Here is a 16,393-nt window from a genome sequence, read left to right as displayed (position 1 = left end):
ATACTCCTAAATTAGATGCAGTTAAGGGCACGTATTTCTAAAAATGAAACTCTCCAGGTTAAGCTGCTTTTACTTATATCTGTCTTTCCAGTGAATTTTCCACTTCAGCCTGAAGAGATAATTGGCTATATGTAAAATAACTGTGCCAAGTCGGCCGATCTCTCCCCGTCTTCTAGTCCATTCACTATGGAAACACTGGTGAAGAGGGAGTTGCATCACTTAAAATACACCTTTTGCAATAAAGTATTCCTAGGCAAAACGATCAGCGCACTGATCAGTTATTAAGACGAGAAGACAGAAGAGAAGATTAATGCAAAACATAAAGTTATTGACAGATTACACAAGCTACCTAGACTTTCTCAAAACCTCGTATTTTACTGACTTTCAGAAAAAGAACACATATCTGGGAGAAAAATGAGGAGTATTTGTCCTTTGTTCATATACTTTAATACCATGCCGTATAAATGCAATTTTTAAATAAGAAAAATAGAGTATTTCAGAAGTAGTTTTTTAAACTTTTTTCTCTATTTTAGAATGTTTTAACATTGAGCCACAACAAGTTAAAACCAAGACGTAAGATAATTTTTTAAAAATGAAGTCACTTTAATAAATTTTCAAAATTGCAAGTCCATTAAAATGCAATCCTTTGCCCAAGATATTTATAATAAGCAGGAAGAACATGACAGAAAGGAACACTGTTTCCCCTTAAAAACTCAGGGGTAGGACTTCCCTGGTGGCGCAGTGGTTAGGAATCTGCCTGCCAATGCAGGGGACACGGGTTCAATCCCTGGTCTGGGAAGATCCCACATGCTGCGGAGCAACTGAGCCCGTGCACCACAACTACTGAGCCTGTGCTCTAGAGTCCATGAGCCACAACTACTGAGCCCTCATGCCACAACTACTGAAGCCCGGGCACCTAGAGCCCATGCTCTGCAACAAGAGAAGCCACCGCAGTAAGAAGCTCACACACTGCAACAAAGACTAGCCCCCACTTGCCGCAACTAGAGAAAGCCCATGCGCAGCAATGAAGATCTAATGCAGCCAAAAATAAATAAATAAAAAGTAAATTTATAAAACAAAAAACTCAGGGGTAAAGATTTTTCCCACGAAACTCACAGTTAAGAAATCAGCCCATGAGGACTTCCCTGGTGGCACAGTGGTTAAGAATTCGCCTGCCAATTCAGGGGACATGGGTTCAAGCCCTAGTCCAGGAAGATTCCACATGCCGCGGAGCAACTAAGCCCGTACACCACAACTATTGGGCCTGCGCTCTAGAGCCCGCGAGCCACAACTACTGAGCCCGCGTGCCACAACTACTGAAACCCGCGTACCTAGAGCCTGTGCTCCGCAACAAGAGAGGCCACTGCGACGAGAAGCCCGGGCACTGCAACGAAGAGTAGCTCCCACTTCCTGCAACCAGAGAAAGCCTGCGCGTAGCAACAAAGACTCAACACAGCCAAAAATAAATTAATTAATTAAAAAAAGAAAAGAAGAAATCAGCCCATGAAGCACAGCACTGTTTGCTTCAAAGTGTACAAACTGAAAGTTAATGAGTAAAATAATTTAAATATAGCCTTATATTAAAAAATGCATACTCCCTCATTTTCAACTTACATAACTATATAAAAAGTTCACAAGAGTTATTAATAATTTTTATTGAAAAGCTTATTCAGGTAGGGTTGGATAAGGGAGATAAAAGATAAAATCCACAGCATGAGCAAAAATGCAAGAAACCACTCCCCCAAGCACACTAATGTTATCCTCTATGATCATTTATCCTCTAGGTCACTTTTTTTTTTTTTTTTAATTTTTGGCCACACTGTGCAGGATGTGGGATCTTAGTTCCCCGACCAGGGATCAAACTCGCGCCCCCTGCATTGGAAGCACGGAGACTTAACCACTGGACCGCCTGGAAAGTCCCTATGTCACTGTTGAAAATTAGGATCCTGCCTCAAATCAGCACTATTTTTATTTAATAGTCTCTACTGTGGGTCTGATATTTACTTGTCTTTTTTTTGAAAATTTGTAAATTCAATCTATACCATCTCTGGGAATAGCAAAACTTGGTAATTCTTTTCTATATATAATAGATCTTCCTTTCCTTCGTCTTAAATGTACCTCATTAAAGCATCAAAAAGTCTCGATTAATTAAACTTAGTTGAAGATTAATTAATTTAGTTGAAGATTAGAAGAACAATTCTTGTTTGCTCTTCTGAAACAAATGATTTTATAGCCAGTGATTATATCTTCTCTCCACTTTCATGATTTTAGACTGAAGAGTCTTAATCATTTTAGTCAGTTTTATAAAAACACCAAAAGCATTTGCTCCAAGACTTAGGTTTCCTTACTAGACTTCTCTCACTGTAAAATCATTTCTTAAGTAGGAGACCAGAATCTTAGAGAGTAATCCATGTGCACAGTCAACACAGCTTTGCATAAAAAGGATATGTTCTCTGCTTTGTTTCATATTTCCTTTCTAATGACACCCTAAAAACTAGAGTTCTTTTACATTGCAGCAACCCAATGGCCAGTGTCTTCTGAGAAACTACAGTTGCCCCTTCTCTTCCATCATCCTAGACATAAAATATAATTCATGATGACAAAGTTTTCTTGAAGTGAGCAAGAGAGTGAATCAAACAAAAAGATTTGGACAGGGCTTCCCTGGTGGCGCAGTGGTTGAGAGTCCGCCTGCTGATGCAGGGGACACGGGTTCGTGCCCCGGTCAGGGAAGATCCCACAGGCCGCGGAGCAGCTAGGCCCATGAGCCATGGCCGCTGAGCCTGCGCGTCCGGAGCCTGTGCTCCGCAACGGGAGAGGCCACAACAGTGAGAGGCCCGCGTACCGCAAAAAAAAAAAAAAAAGATTTGGACAGATAATCTTTCTTCAAAGCATTAGCACTTCCCTCAGGACAAGGGTAAACTAGCAAACCTGACTGAACCTGAGTTAAAAGCACACGCAATAATATGCCCCAAAGAATTGAAAGCAGGATCTTGAAGAAACATCTGCACACCCATATTCATGGCAGTATTATTCACAATAGCTAAAAAGTGGAAGCAACCCCAGTGTCCACCTATGGATGAATGGACAAACAAAATATGGCATATACTGACAATGGAATAATATTAGCCTTTTAAAACGGAAGAAAATTCTGATACATTGTACAACATGGATAAACCTTGAGGACATTTTGCCAAATGAAATAAGCCAATCACAAAAAGAGAAATACTGCATGATTCCATTTATATGAGGTGCCTACAGTAGTCAGATTTATAAAGACAGAAAGTAGAATGGTGGTTTCCAGAAACTGGGGGGAGACTGGAATTAGGAGTCATTGTTTAATAGGTACAGACTTTCCATTCTGCAAGATAAAATGAGTTATGGAGGTGGATGGTGGTCATAGCTACACAACAATGTAAATGTACTTAATACCACTGTTTACTTAGAAATGGTTACGATGGTAAATTTTATGTTATATGTATTGCACCACAAAAAAAAAAAAGTAGGGATAAAAAGCACATGCAATAAATATTTTTCGTTTCCACCCGATTTTCAAAGAAGAAATATTTAGTATGTCTCAACTCATACATCCCCCAATAAGACGAATGAGGAAATTTCACTTGGTTCCAATTTCATCTTTTTTTTTTAAACAACTTTATTGGAGTATAAATGCTCTACAATGGTGTGTTAGTTTCTGCTTTAAAACAAAGTGAATCAGCCATACATATAAAAACTATGGAACGCTTCATGAATTTGCATGTCATCCTTGCACAGGGGCTGTGCTAGTCTTCTCTGTATCATTCCAATTTTAGTATATGTGCTGACAAAGCGAGCACCCAATTTCATCTTTTAAAAGTCTTTTTTTTTGCGGTACACGGGCCTCTCACTGTTGTGGCCTCTCCCATTGCAGAGCACAGGCTCCGGACACGCAGGTTCAGCGGCCATGGCTCACAGGCCCAGCCGCTCCGCGGCATGTGGGATCCTCCCGGACCGGGGCACGAACCCGTGTCCCCTGCATCGGCAGGCGGACTCTCAACCACTGCGCCACCAGGGAAGCCCTAAAACTCATATTTTTAACATATTCCTTTGGAATATAAAGTCAGATATTCTGAATTCTAGAATCAGAATTTTCACTATGACCATGCCTCTAGTTATCTCACTCCAGAGGAAAGCATTTGTTCAAACTCACTGTGGTAGATACTGCTGTTTACCTACTCAATCATCCTTTTCCCCTTTCTTGCTTACAAATCTAATCTCATTTTTTTTTCCCCCTTGAAGCAAGATAGCCAGTTATAATACTCACCTCCTCTTGAAACTAAGGATAACCATATGGCCCAGTTGGGGCCGATGGTGAGCCAAAGCCATGTGCATAACTCATTCTGGGATCAGATCCTCCAGCCTCAGTCAAGCCTGCAGCCCTGGTCAACAACTTGACTGCAGCCTCATGAGAGTCCCTTGGCAAGAATCACCTGGCAAAGCCACTCCCAAACTCCTGACCCAGAAAACCTCATGAGGCAGTAAATATTTGTTGTTTTAAGCTGCTAAAGCTTGGGGTAATTTGTTATACAGCAATGGATAACTAATACAGATCTGATGCTAAGTTTCAGAGCAATTTGTTATGCAGCAAGAGATAAATAACACAGCACGTATCCAACCGTCAATCTGACACCTGCACTGAGATATCTCACAGACTCATTTCAAACTTAACACATCCGAAACTGAACTGTTGGTCTTCTCTCAAATCAATTCTGTCTCCAGTCTTTCTTAACTCAGTACACAACACCGTAAACTACCCTCTTGTTCACGCCAGGACCCTGAAACCAGTCCTTGGCATTCCACAATCTATCTACTACCACAATCTATCACCAATTTCTGTTGGTCCCAAATTCCTAAATATACTTTAACTCCGCCCACAACTCTTCATCTCCCAGTCATCCCCCAGTCTGAGCTACTGTTATCTCCTGCTTGGAATCCACTAACGTAATGCCAATAACCTGACACCATCTCCTAATGTCTGCTCTTGTTCCTTTTCAATCCACTTTCTAAATGCTGGCCAGCTTGACAATGAACTCTGGAACAATTAAATTAACACGGTTTACAAAGCTCTGAATCATCTGACCCCTACCTATGCCAAGTCTAATCTTGCAATACTCTCCCCTCCTCTCAGTAGCTCCAGCCACACTGGCCTTTGTGTTACTCAGATGCACCCAGCCCTTTCCTGCCCCAGGATATTTGCTCATGCTGCTCTGCCTGCTTATAGCCCATTGTCAACCTGCTTAACTCCTATGGCTATTTCAGATCTAATTTTAAACATCTTTTCTTCTGGACCTCCCCAATCTCTCAAAGTACCCTGTTTTCTTTTCCTTTGCACCCTATACCTATCTCAATTTGATTACCCATTGATTTGCTAAGTCCATGAGGGCAAGAAAAGTCTACTTTGATTGCCATAGTATATGCAGCTCCCAATACACGTTGTCGATTTTAAAAATTATTGAATGAATGTATTTAATATGTTCATTAAGTCCAAACAAACTGTATATTGACTATAATTCAATCTAGACTTATAAATTGTCCACTTCAATAAAAGAACATGATTCTATTATATCTATGGCCTTTTCATCCCTCTGCAAAATTCTAAAACCACGATCACTGAGATAACCCAGATTTTCTTTCTCATTTCCTCTTTTCCACGTGTCTAAAGATCATTTTATTATGAGCAGAGAGTGAAAATGTGGCTTCTAGAAACATTGAAAAGAAGAAAAGCCAGAATTAAAAGAGTGCCTAAAGGCAGACAAGAAAAGCAATTCTAAAGCTCATTAGAAAATTAAATTGACCCCTGATTCATCTAAATAAGAACATTTTATCCCGGTGTTTAGAGTTTTGATGAACAATCACTTCCCTTTCCAAAGCCCGGCTGATTTGTAAAGGCAGAAGGATCATGACTGCACAAGGTTGTTTTTTGAGGAAGAAATCAGAGACCTGCTGATGGGAGAACCAAGAAATACTAATAAGGGCAAGCTGGAGCACACGTAAAGCAACCGTACCCACTTACTCTCTTCCAGTAAATATTATACTACGCTGACTTGCAACCGGAGAAGGAGTAGGTCTGGAAGCAGACAGCGTGGGTTCTGAGGCCAAGCCACACTTAGGGAGCAGCCCTACAATCATGTCGGCAGCAGCTAACCAGAAAAGAAACTGTGCAGGGCCCTCACGGTGGAAAGAAATAGAAACCACACACGAGTCGTTCTCCCTACATTCATACACACAGACCGTCAGCCCAGCCCCAAGACTACATTCCAAGATCGCATGGGTTTATGTACAAACACATAATTGTGCCCAACTTTAATAAATGGCACATATTTTAACTTAATAGATTTATGTGAATACATACTAGTAAACTACAATCTCAATTATACATATAAATACATGTTATAATATATTACACACATGTACACAGAAATTACGGTAAGTTTTTTTACTTCACTAAAAGTGCAATTTTAATAAAAGAATTTAACCAAAGACACCTATGGCAGTTGTACACATAATTCTTTAATGTATAATTTACCAGAACTCACCGTTTATTTTTTTTCTAAATAAGAATATAAATAATATAAATATTTTAGGACACAATTACTATAGAAATTTTCAAATCAAAACAGTAACCATATATAATGTATTCATATATACATAATAAATAAGATTTTAGTATTAATACTCATGTTAAACATACAATTTTAAAAAAGGCTGCTACCCCTTGTGTGGCATGAAAAAAAAGTCATGCCATAAAACTGCCATGCAGAAGGTGGCAACTGTCAGAGACAAGCCTGTGCTCTAGAACACAAAAGAGGTACCGCACACAGCACCCAGGCAGGAACTAGGAAACAAGAATACCAGTTTTTTTTCTCCTCTCCTTTTTTTTTTTAACATCTTTATTGGAGTATAATTGCTTTACAATGGTGTGTTAGTTTCTGCTGTATAACAAAGTGAATCAGCTATATGCATACATATATCCCCATATCCCCTCCCTCTTGTGTCTCCCTCCCACCCTCCCTATCCCACCCCTCTAGGTGGTCACGAAGCACCGAGCTGATCTCCCTGTGCCATGCAGCTGCTTCCCACTAGCTATCTATTTTACATTTGGTAGTGTATATATGTCCATGCCACTCTCTCACTTCGTCCCAGCTTACCCTTTCCCCTCCCTGTGTCCTCAAGTCCATTCTCTATGTCTGCGTCTTTACTGCTGTCCTGCCCCTAGGTTCTCCAGAACTTTTTTTTTTTTTTTAAGATTCCATATATATGTGTTAGCATACAAAGAATACCAGCTTTAAGGCCATCAAGGGACACACTCCAACCAGCAAGCAAGACCAAAGCATCTAATTGGCAGGGCAACCAGGTGGGTCCCCACTAGGAAAGAGTCAGTGTAACAGCTTTATCAAAGGTCAAAGTGAAGTAGTAAAGCAACAGCCAGGCAAATCAGACTAAGTAGAGATATATAATAATCAAAGACAAGCCAAACAAGGTCACACATTCAAAGAAAGAGCCTGGCCAAAAAAAAAAGTCACCATGACACCCAGCTACAAGGAAACTGAAATGATCTTCTGTTGATATTGATAGTAACAAAATCAGAACACCCTTTAAGCTTGAGGGAGTAAATCTAGAAACACAACTCAGATCAATTTTAGATCCTAAAATAGGCAGATAATGTGCAATTCCCTAGCCATAATCAAATATTCTAACATGTTATAAACTAGAATGTACTAAAGTTTGTATACTTGCATAAATACCATTTAATCCTGAAAACCATGAAATGCTCCCAAGTCTCATCTATTAATAGTTCTAAAAGGATCAGTGTTGAGGATACCATAGACATATTTAGCAAAGTCCAAATGTTATTCCAGATAACTGACTACGTAAAGACTCGATTTTAACATATATTTTACATAAAATGTTGTCAAAAAACATCCAAGTGTGTTTATGTTAACATGTTGTACTACTGTAAGTCCCATACTATGTAGCTATTGCCCAGAAGGAGAAAAATTACTAGTTTAACAGTGGGAAGAAAAATATTAAAAGGAGATTTCATCAAGATTGAGGAATTCCTCTAGATTATCCTATTCTTGGTTTCTCTGCTTTCTCTTCATCATAAGAGTTGAGTGTGGCCAATCAGATAAATCAAATGAAAGAGAGTAAAAAGAAAAAAAAAATCTATAAATGCCATATGACCTGCCAAGAAGTACTTTATTTTATACTAAGAAGATGCAGTGCAAGCAAACGGAAAAAACACATTCACAATAATTCAAAGGCTTTCCATCACAGAACCTGTTCACAACTGCAGATCTTGAAAAACATTTTACAAGCACCAAACTGCTAACATTTGTGTAATTTGAAGAAAAGAACTAGAAATAATATAAGCACATTACAAGAAATTATCCTTTTATAATAATAATGAAAATAATGATAGCAGTAGAAGTAGTTAATAGGTGCAGAGTTCTTACCATATGAAGGCATGGTACCACTGCCCCTGCATTATCTCATTTTTTTGTCAATTGAGATATAGTTCACATGCCACAAAATCCATACATTTGAAGTGTACAATTCAGCAGTTTTTAGTATATTTGCAAAGTTATGCAACAATCATCGCTATCTAATTCCAGAACATTTTCATTATCCCCCATACCCTGTACCCATTATCAGTCATTCCCCATTCCCTCCCCTCCCCGAGCCCTAGGCAACCACTCATCTACTTTCTACGGATTTTCCTATTCTAGACATTTCACATAGATTATATGATATGTGGCCTTTTGTGCCAGGCTTCCTTCACTTAGCATTATGTTTCCAAGGTTCATGCTTGTATCGATACTACATTGCTTTTTATGGCTAAGTAATGTTCCCTTGTATGGAGAGACCACATTTTGTTGATCCATTCATCAGCTGATGGCCGTTCTGGTTGTTTCCACCTTTTGCCTATTACGAAGAATGCTGCTATGAACATCTGTGAACAAGTTTTTGCGTGGGCATATGTTTTCAGTTCTCTTGGGGATGTAACTTAGAGTGGAACTGCTGAGTTAGATAAACCAACACTTAACTTTTTGAGGAACCAGCAAACTGTTTTCCAAAGATACTGTACCCATTCGACATTTCCACCAGCAGTGCATGAGGGTCCACATCCTCATCAACACTTCTTTTCCATATTTTTTATTATACTCATCCTAGTAGAATCTCATTGTGATTTTGATTTGCCTTTCCCTAAAGACTAATGATGTTGAACATATTTTTCACAAGCTTATTGGCCACTTGTATATCTTTGGAGAAATGTCTATTCAAAAATTAGCCCACTTTTCTACTGGGCTATTTGTCTTTTTATTGTTGAGTTATAAGAATTCTTTATATATTCTGGGTCCTAGATCCTTATCAGGAATACAATTTGCAAATATTTTCTCCCATTCCCTGGATTGTCTTTTCACTTGCGTTATCTTATTTAATCCTCGTAACAACCATGAGTTTGTCCTATGAGTATCCCCCATTTTATTGATGAGGAAACAGTTACTAAACTTACCCGAGGCTTCATAGCTAATAAGAGTTGAAGAAGAGATTCCAACCAGGCAGTCTGCCTCCACTCATTAGTAGGATGTACTGTCACAAACACTGAGCTCATTAGGTGCTATAGCGTTAGGCACTAAATAAATAAGCAGGATTAAAAATAATTAAATTAAAAAGAAACAGTATTACTGATGCTTTGCATAGAAATTACCAGAGGGCCCTCCTCTTGTTTATACCAGTCTTCTTGAGAAGAAAGAGTAGCTTAAAATAAAGCACATTCAGCCTTACAAGGCAAAACTTGGCCTCTAAACAGTGCCTATTCTTTTCAATTGTAGGAAACTTTCTTATTGAGTTATGTAGTTGAAACAAAGGAATTCAGAATACAAGTGGTATTTTTGCTGAGATTGAAACATTGTAAATCATCACAGTGGGTATTGTGTTAGGGGGAGGCCTATTTCTTGGCCAACAACCTCCTCTGTTCAAAATGTATGCCTTCTCCAGCTCTACACAACCAGTCTCTGAGAAGATGAACAAAGCAGAGTTTGAGCAACGACGATGTCATTCCGACCAGTCGCTCCTTCTCTCCTCTTATTTCTGCCACCAACCATGTTCAATATAAAAGTCAATCTACAAATAATTTTAGTATGTCTGTAGAATTATGCTCATGCTAAATAAAGGGCGAAGTAGTGCTTTTAAAGGAATATGCTAGATCTACCAATACTGGCATGGAAAGGGATTCAATATGTATAGCTAAAGCAGAAACAAAAAACAAAAACAGCTGTAAAACAATATGATTTTATATTTATTAAAAATAGGCATTACGACTATATATTATAATACATCTGCTAGCATATGCACACAAACCAAAAAAAAAAAAAAAAATCATCTAATGATGGAGGTTTCCCTCCCTGGGAGTAGGGCATAATTTTTATGTGATGAAATGGTTGACTTTTTAAAACATATATACATAATATTTTGTTTTTTAAAAAAAGGGTAGCATTCGCTCCAAAAATCCTACAAACCTTAAAAGCCATGGAAATGAATGAACACATATGAATAAAATGAACAAATGAACAAAAGGTTATATTTTGTTCTATATCTGGAGAAGTTTTAGTGACTTTACAAACTTCTTAAAGTTGTGAGAAAAATTGTGTACTTGCAAATGTGATTTGGAGTGGTGGCAGAAATTCCATAGTTCCTAACAATTTTTAAATGACTCCCTGACCCAGAAAAAAGTTTAAGAACTTTATCTCAAAAGATTATTATAAGGTCTCATTTTATAAAAGGTCAAGACAGATAACAAATCTTTGCTTTATCAGATAACAAAGCAAAATCCCTTAAGCCAAATACAGTAGAGGCATCTTCTAAATCATGAAAAAATAGTCACTAGATCTCTTTTAGGTCCTCCTCTGTAATTCTTAGGATGACCCTAAGCCAATCGTATTTTTAAGCTTATAATTTACAGTTCTTTCCAAACGCTAAAAAAATGTGTCTCTTTCCTTTGGATACAACAGAAACACCTTTCCCAAAGCAAAAAGAGAGGGAGGGAGAGACAGAGAGAAAGTCCACCCTATGAAAACTAACTTTAACCACATATACAAACAAATTATTTGGTTCCTTCCTTTAAATATTTTTTATTGAGCATCTACTACAAGTCAGACCCACTGTTCTCTAGTTAATGTCATTCTTATTTGTTATAGCCCAAGGTTTTTCCTTCTTTCTTCTACTTGATGCAAAATACAAAAACTGAAGGAATGAATGTCCAGCACCAGGCCATCTTAAATGTCCATGTGATCATTCTCAACTGCCTGTACAAAGGCTCTTTATGGGAAATGAAAAGGAAGAGCAGTGATAAATTTACAGGACTTCAATCCTTAGATCACTAAGGATTATCAGTAATAAAAGAAACACAAACTTCCTCTTATAAGGGGGCTTAACATTCCTAGACTTCTTCTCTTGGCCTTCATCCAGCAAATAATTATCTCCTTGAAGATAAGTTTCTCCTTCTAAGTAAAGGGTAATCAAATTTATCATAGGAAAACAAAAGGCTTAGGCAGTGTCTAAGCTAGTAGGTTATTAAACTGACATCTACTTGTCTACGACAAAACCCTTCTTCCATTCTAACAGTAAACTGAGTATTTCTGAAATGTATACTTTCTAAAAATTATTCTAAATATTATTCTAAAAGTTCTAAATATTCAATGACAATTGCCTTATCTATATAATGATGACTGGGATGGAGGTCAGAAAAAAATCATATGTATAAAATTATCAAGGAAAGGGCTTCCCTGGTGGCGCAGTGGTTGAGAGTCCGCCTGCCGATGCAGAGGACACGGGTTCGTGCCCCGGTACGGGAGAGGCCACAACAGTGAGAGGTCCGCATACCAAAAAAAAAAAAAAAAATTATCAAGGAAGAAGTGATGTGTCTAAGTGACATCTATTATTGTCTTGGAAGCATTTTCTTAATAAATCCTTGACTCATATGTAAGTCCTTAAGAACATAAGTAGAGGTTTCTTGGAAGTGATATCTCCCATAGGTATGTTCCTTAGTTCAAACTACATTAACATAAATTTTACTACTATAGCACATCAACTTTTATATTCATATGATAATTATAATGTCCAAGTTCTTATGCCAACAGTAGAATACAATGAACATAAAATCTCTAGCACCTGCCTTAATAATACTGATTGACCTAAAATAAATTTCTCCCAAAGGTCAAACTATCACTGGATTCGCAGATGAACAAAGAAGCACCTTGTTAACTAACCTCTGACCTTCTTCCCTTTTCATAAAATGAGTCATTTAATTTGGCTACTCACTTGTTTTGTTCCCAAATACACTTCAACATCATGTTTCTCCTTAGTAACATCCTGCCAAATGACACTTTGAGAGAAAACCATTAAATCACATTAACTGAAGTATATGGCTTCAGAATAAAGTGTAAAAAGTGGAGAATCATGAGTGGTTTACATGTTTTTGTCACAGCGAAGTTAAGTCTACTCTTTATGATCCATTCCAGAATTGCAATCTCATGCTGTCTTTCCAGCTGAAAGCACATGGGTCATTCCCTCCCTTTTCCCCATCATCAGATAAACATACAGATCACAATATAACACACACACACACACACACACACACACTTCTTACAGCGTTTTTAAAAATTAATTATAAGTCAGCTGCCAAAAGAAAGTGACAAAATTTATTTCGGACAAGCAGGAATGATTGGGGAATTAACCACCATGCCAAATTCTTTGCGCAGAGGTTCTTTTCTTTAAAAAAAACAAAAGAAAAGAAAATGCAAATCAAGAGTTATCCACCACAACGTGAGAAGGACTTGACCCACCATTGCTGGTTTTGAAGATGGAAGGAGACTGTGAGCCAGGGAACATGGGCAGCCTCTTGTAGCTGGAAAAGACAAGGAAACTGATTCTCCCCTAGGGCTTCCAGGAGGAATTCAGGCCTGCCAACACCCTGATTTTGGTACAGTGAGACCAGTGTCTAACTTCTGACCTCCAGAACTGTAAGATAATAAATTTGTATTGGTTTAAGCCATCAAATTCATACTAATTTGCTACAGCAGCAATAGGAAACAAACACACCCACTCATCTGCAATATTTCTCAGTCATTCACCCTTGCCTGTGAATCACAAACTTGGAAATATAAAAATCAGAAGTAGTACCACAAAGCAGGGAGAGCAAAGCTGTAGATATCCAAGCTTCTATACAGATCAGCACCTACTAACAAAGCCTGCACAGGGTGTAATCCCACATGAGCTAAACCAAAAGAATGAAATTTGGCCTAAGAGCCTCCTTTTATCTTTCAAGGGAAAAATAACTAGGAAAAAAAAAAAAAAAAACCACAAAAGAGACAGCAAGGGAGACGCAGGTCACAATCAGAAGCAATTTCTGCAGGGATCAGCTGAGCTCCGAAACTAGAAACCGACACTGCAAATGCAACAACAGGGAAGAATCATTCACACACAGGTTCTCTCAATCACAGCTACACCCAGGGAGAAGAGTTAGCTCAGCTTCTGGCAGCAGAATCCTAAATATTGAACACCATGAAGTGAGCTTTGCCATAACTCAAGTTAATTCTTCAACAGAACCAAGATATTCCCAAGCTACCAACCCCAATGACCAGGTCCTCAATCCTTCCCTTGATGTACTACAATAAGCTTCTATACTATCCACCCTCCTATTTGCATCCTAAAGACCTCTGAAAGATTAACTTCTTATGATCACAAAGTTCTGCATGCACAAAATCTCCAAACATCCCCCAATGCCTTCAGAATCATGTATAGCTATCTATATGATACAGTGTGAAGTAACCTACTTAGAATGGCATTCAGCACGCTTTCCTATAGTCATCCCCTACTAATCTGTGCCCTCTGCCTGGAATTCTCTTCCAGCCCCAATACCCCCATCAGTTTCCATATCAAATGGTACCCTCTCTTTCATGAAGTCTTTAGATAGATGTACTCCCCCAATCCAACTCTAAATACCCACTCCACCCCCAACTTTTAAATTCACATCATATTTTGTTCCTTACTTATAACAAAATATTTGGGGGATTTTTTAAGTTAATAATATTTTATCAGTATGTCTCCATGCCCATGTTGATCTCCCCTCCTAATGAGATTCTTAATTCCCTGAAGGAAGAAACTGTCTTATTCCTTGGCCTCTTTCACATAGTTCCTTACACACCATAAGTACACAATAAATATTTCCTGAATTACCAAAGAAATAACCCAACATACCTTTAGGGAAAAGAGAAAAATCCTGATCATTACGAAGAAATTAAGAGTTAGCCATGTAAGAAAACTTCTTTAACAGGGGTAATTCAATTCCAACAAAATTATAATGTTTGGGGCGGGGGGGTGTTTTGTTTTGTTTTGTTTGCTTGCTTTAAGCTGGGGGAAATTGTTACGGAAACTGTTGAGTAAGTAGTTTCTGTCTCTCCCCACCTGCAGTTATTCCTACCACACAAAATCAAATTCCTACCAGCTGACTTAGGGCCTAGAAGCTCTCCTGAAAGAGGAAATTTAAGACCCAGCTGGAAAGCAAGCACGTAACAACAGGAGGAACAAGATGCAACCAAGTCCACTCACCTCTCAACCATTTTACATCACACCAGTCCTGGGAAAACCAGGCTCTCAGTGCATTGCTTTCTAAACGAATCTATCCTTAGAATATAAGTTATAGCTACTAGAACTTGTGGCAATTCACCATACCAATGGACATGTGTACATAAATATATAACTAGGAGCTGGGGCACTTCCATCTCCAATGGGACAAGTAAAGATGGTCAGACTAGAAGTCAATCTTTTCCTAACTTCTGACTCAAAAGCCTAGAAAACACATAGAAAAGAACATAAGCACAAAATATAGTTCTGGAAGATACTGGGTTTCATATCATAATATTTTGTCTCTCTATTTGTCTCTCTGTTTTTAAATTTAAGTAGTAAATTATTATGTGCTACTCTTAAATCATTATGTGTTATTCTTAAATTCTTCTGAAAACATGAAATTCAAAGTGCTAAGTACTAAGAAACTTAATTCAAAAGCATATTTCAAATAGCAAACCAATACGATATCAAACTTAAAAATCAAGCTATTAACAAAGTAGACATACCTATAACTAACTCTTCACCACATTTCTATTCTGGACAAAGGTCCTCAAATACACCTTTATTTGAAAGTGTTACTCACAGTGCAAACTCAGCCTCATAGGTCATCATTTATCCTGAGGATCCAATGATCATTTCACCCAATTGAACTCAACTCTCACATCATATAAAGAATGACATTTAATGTTTTTTTCCTTTTTGCTCTGCCTTGCTTCAAAAACTATCTAGGTGTTAATGCAGACCTCTTCTCCATATCTTGGCAAAGTTTACTTTGAACAGGCAGTTTCTCATGACCTTCAAGTCTGTGTTCAACAATGAAATCATTTGGCTCTATATCCTATTCAGCTATTAATCACAAACAACAAAGGAAGAACTTTCACATGAAAAATGTAAAACCTATGTGGGCCAGCATTCACTGTGGGTCACTCTGGGTCATGTTCACAGCTAAGGTCATTGAGGCTCTTGGAATGACCTCCGCTTTTTAGAACCTACATTTAACATTGTGCTGGCGAGGAAACATCACAGCTCTGTGACTTTTAGATAAGTGCTCCTGGAGGTTTGTACTCAGAAGAGGGTATACTGACAGACAGCAGCTCGGTGATGGGGAGATGGGAGGGTGTCAGGAGGGGCAGGGATACAGGTCTGTATGTGCTGATCACCTCCCTTCCTTGGGTGGGCTCTTTCAGTGAGTGCCTCAGGGGGAAATTTCTACCCTGTCTAGGGTGACCACACCAGGACCTCAGCATTTTGACTCCATCCATTTAAAGAAATGTAGCTGTTACATTCTAGCCAAATTTTACTTTTTAAAAATCAGCTCCAATGAGTTGATTTTCTTAAGTAGCAAGGCAAATATTTTACTCATTTTCTTTGTTTCCATTACTATTATTATAACTATTATTAATGTGGCCTTTGTTTTTCTTCTTTAAATTTTAGTAAGGCAGTGGCAGCATAATGAAAAAATCGCTGGAATCAACGTGTGTCTCTAATTTAAAAGGCACTTCTTTCCTTATCAGCCATCCCTTTTAGGATCCAGAAATAAACCCATCTTGTCCCCCCGCTCAATTCCTGGATGCTTTTAACTCAAACACAGCCTTCTAGACTAAGCCCAAAATTGAAATATTTTATAATATTATAAGTAGTTTATTTTGGAGGTGATCCCAGGAAACACGGGTGGGGAGTGAAACATTGAGACAGGAAAGAAAAGGTAGCCAGCAAAAGGGTCATT

At 38.2% G+C, this 16,393-nt stretch overlaps 1 protein-coding gene and 1 non-coding gene across 12 annotated transcripts in view; both read right to left on the bottom strand.

Moving 5' to 3' along the window:
* Positions 1 to 16,393, bottom strand: part of UTRN (utrophin) — a 508,091-nt gene that overhangs the window by 417,411 nt on the left and 74,287 nt on the right. The window contains exon 1 of one of the 11 annotated variants that reach the window (XM_089922093.1): positions 9,554 to 11,211. The exons of the other annotated variants lie outside the window; for them this stretch is intronic. The gene's annotated coding sequence lies outside the window, so the exon portion shown is untranslated. Of the gene's footprint in view, positions 1 to 9,553; positions 11,212 to 16,393 lie in introns of those variants that run through there. 11 annotated transcript variants of the gene reach the window in all.
* LOC115802065 (U6 spliceosomal RNA) lies at positions 3,727 to 3,833 on the bottom strand. Its single transcript, XR_004022445.1, has one exon. It is a non-coding gene; the product is annotated as a U6 spliceosomal RNA (small nuclear RNA).

The sequence above is a fragment of the Delphinapterus leucas genome, chromosome 12, assembly GCF_059928025.1.
Source record: "Delphinapterus leucas isolate spDelLeu-1000000601 "Yukka" chromosome 12, BTC_Dleu_Yukka2, whole genome shotgun sequence".
Classification (NCBI taxonomy): domain Eukaryota; kingdom Metazoa; phylum Chordata; class Mammalia; order Artiodactyla; family Monodontidae; genus Delphinapterus; species Delphinapterus leucas.
The sequence above is the reverse complement of the archived record's forward strand: the minus strand, read 5'-3'. Positions and strand labels throughout refer to the sequence as shown.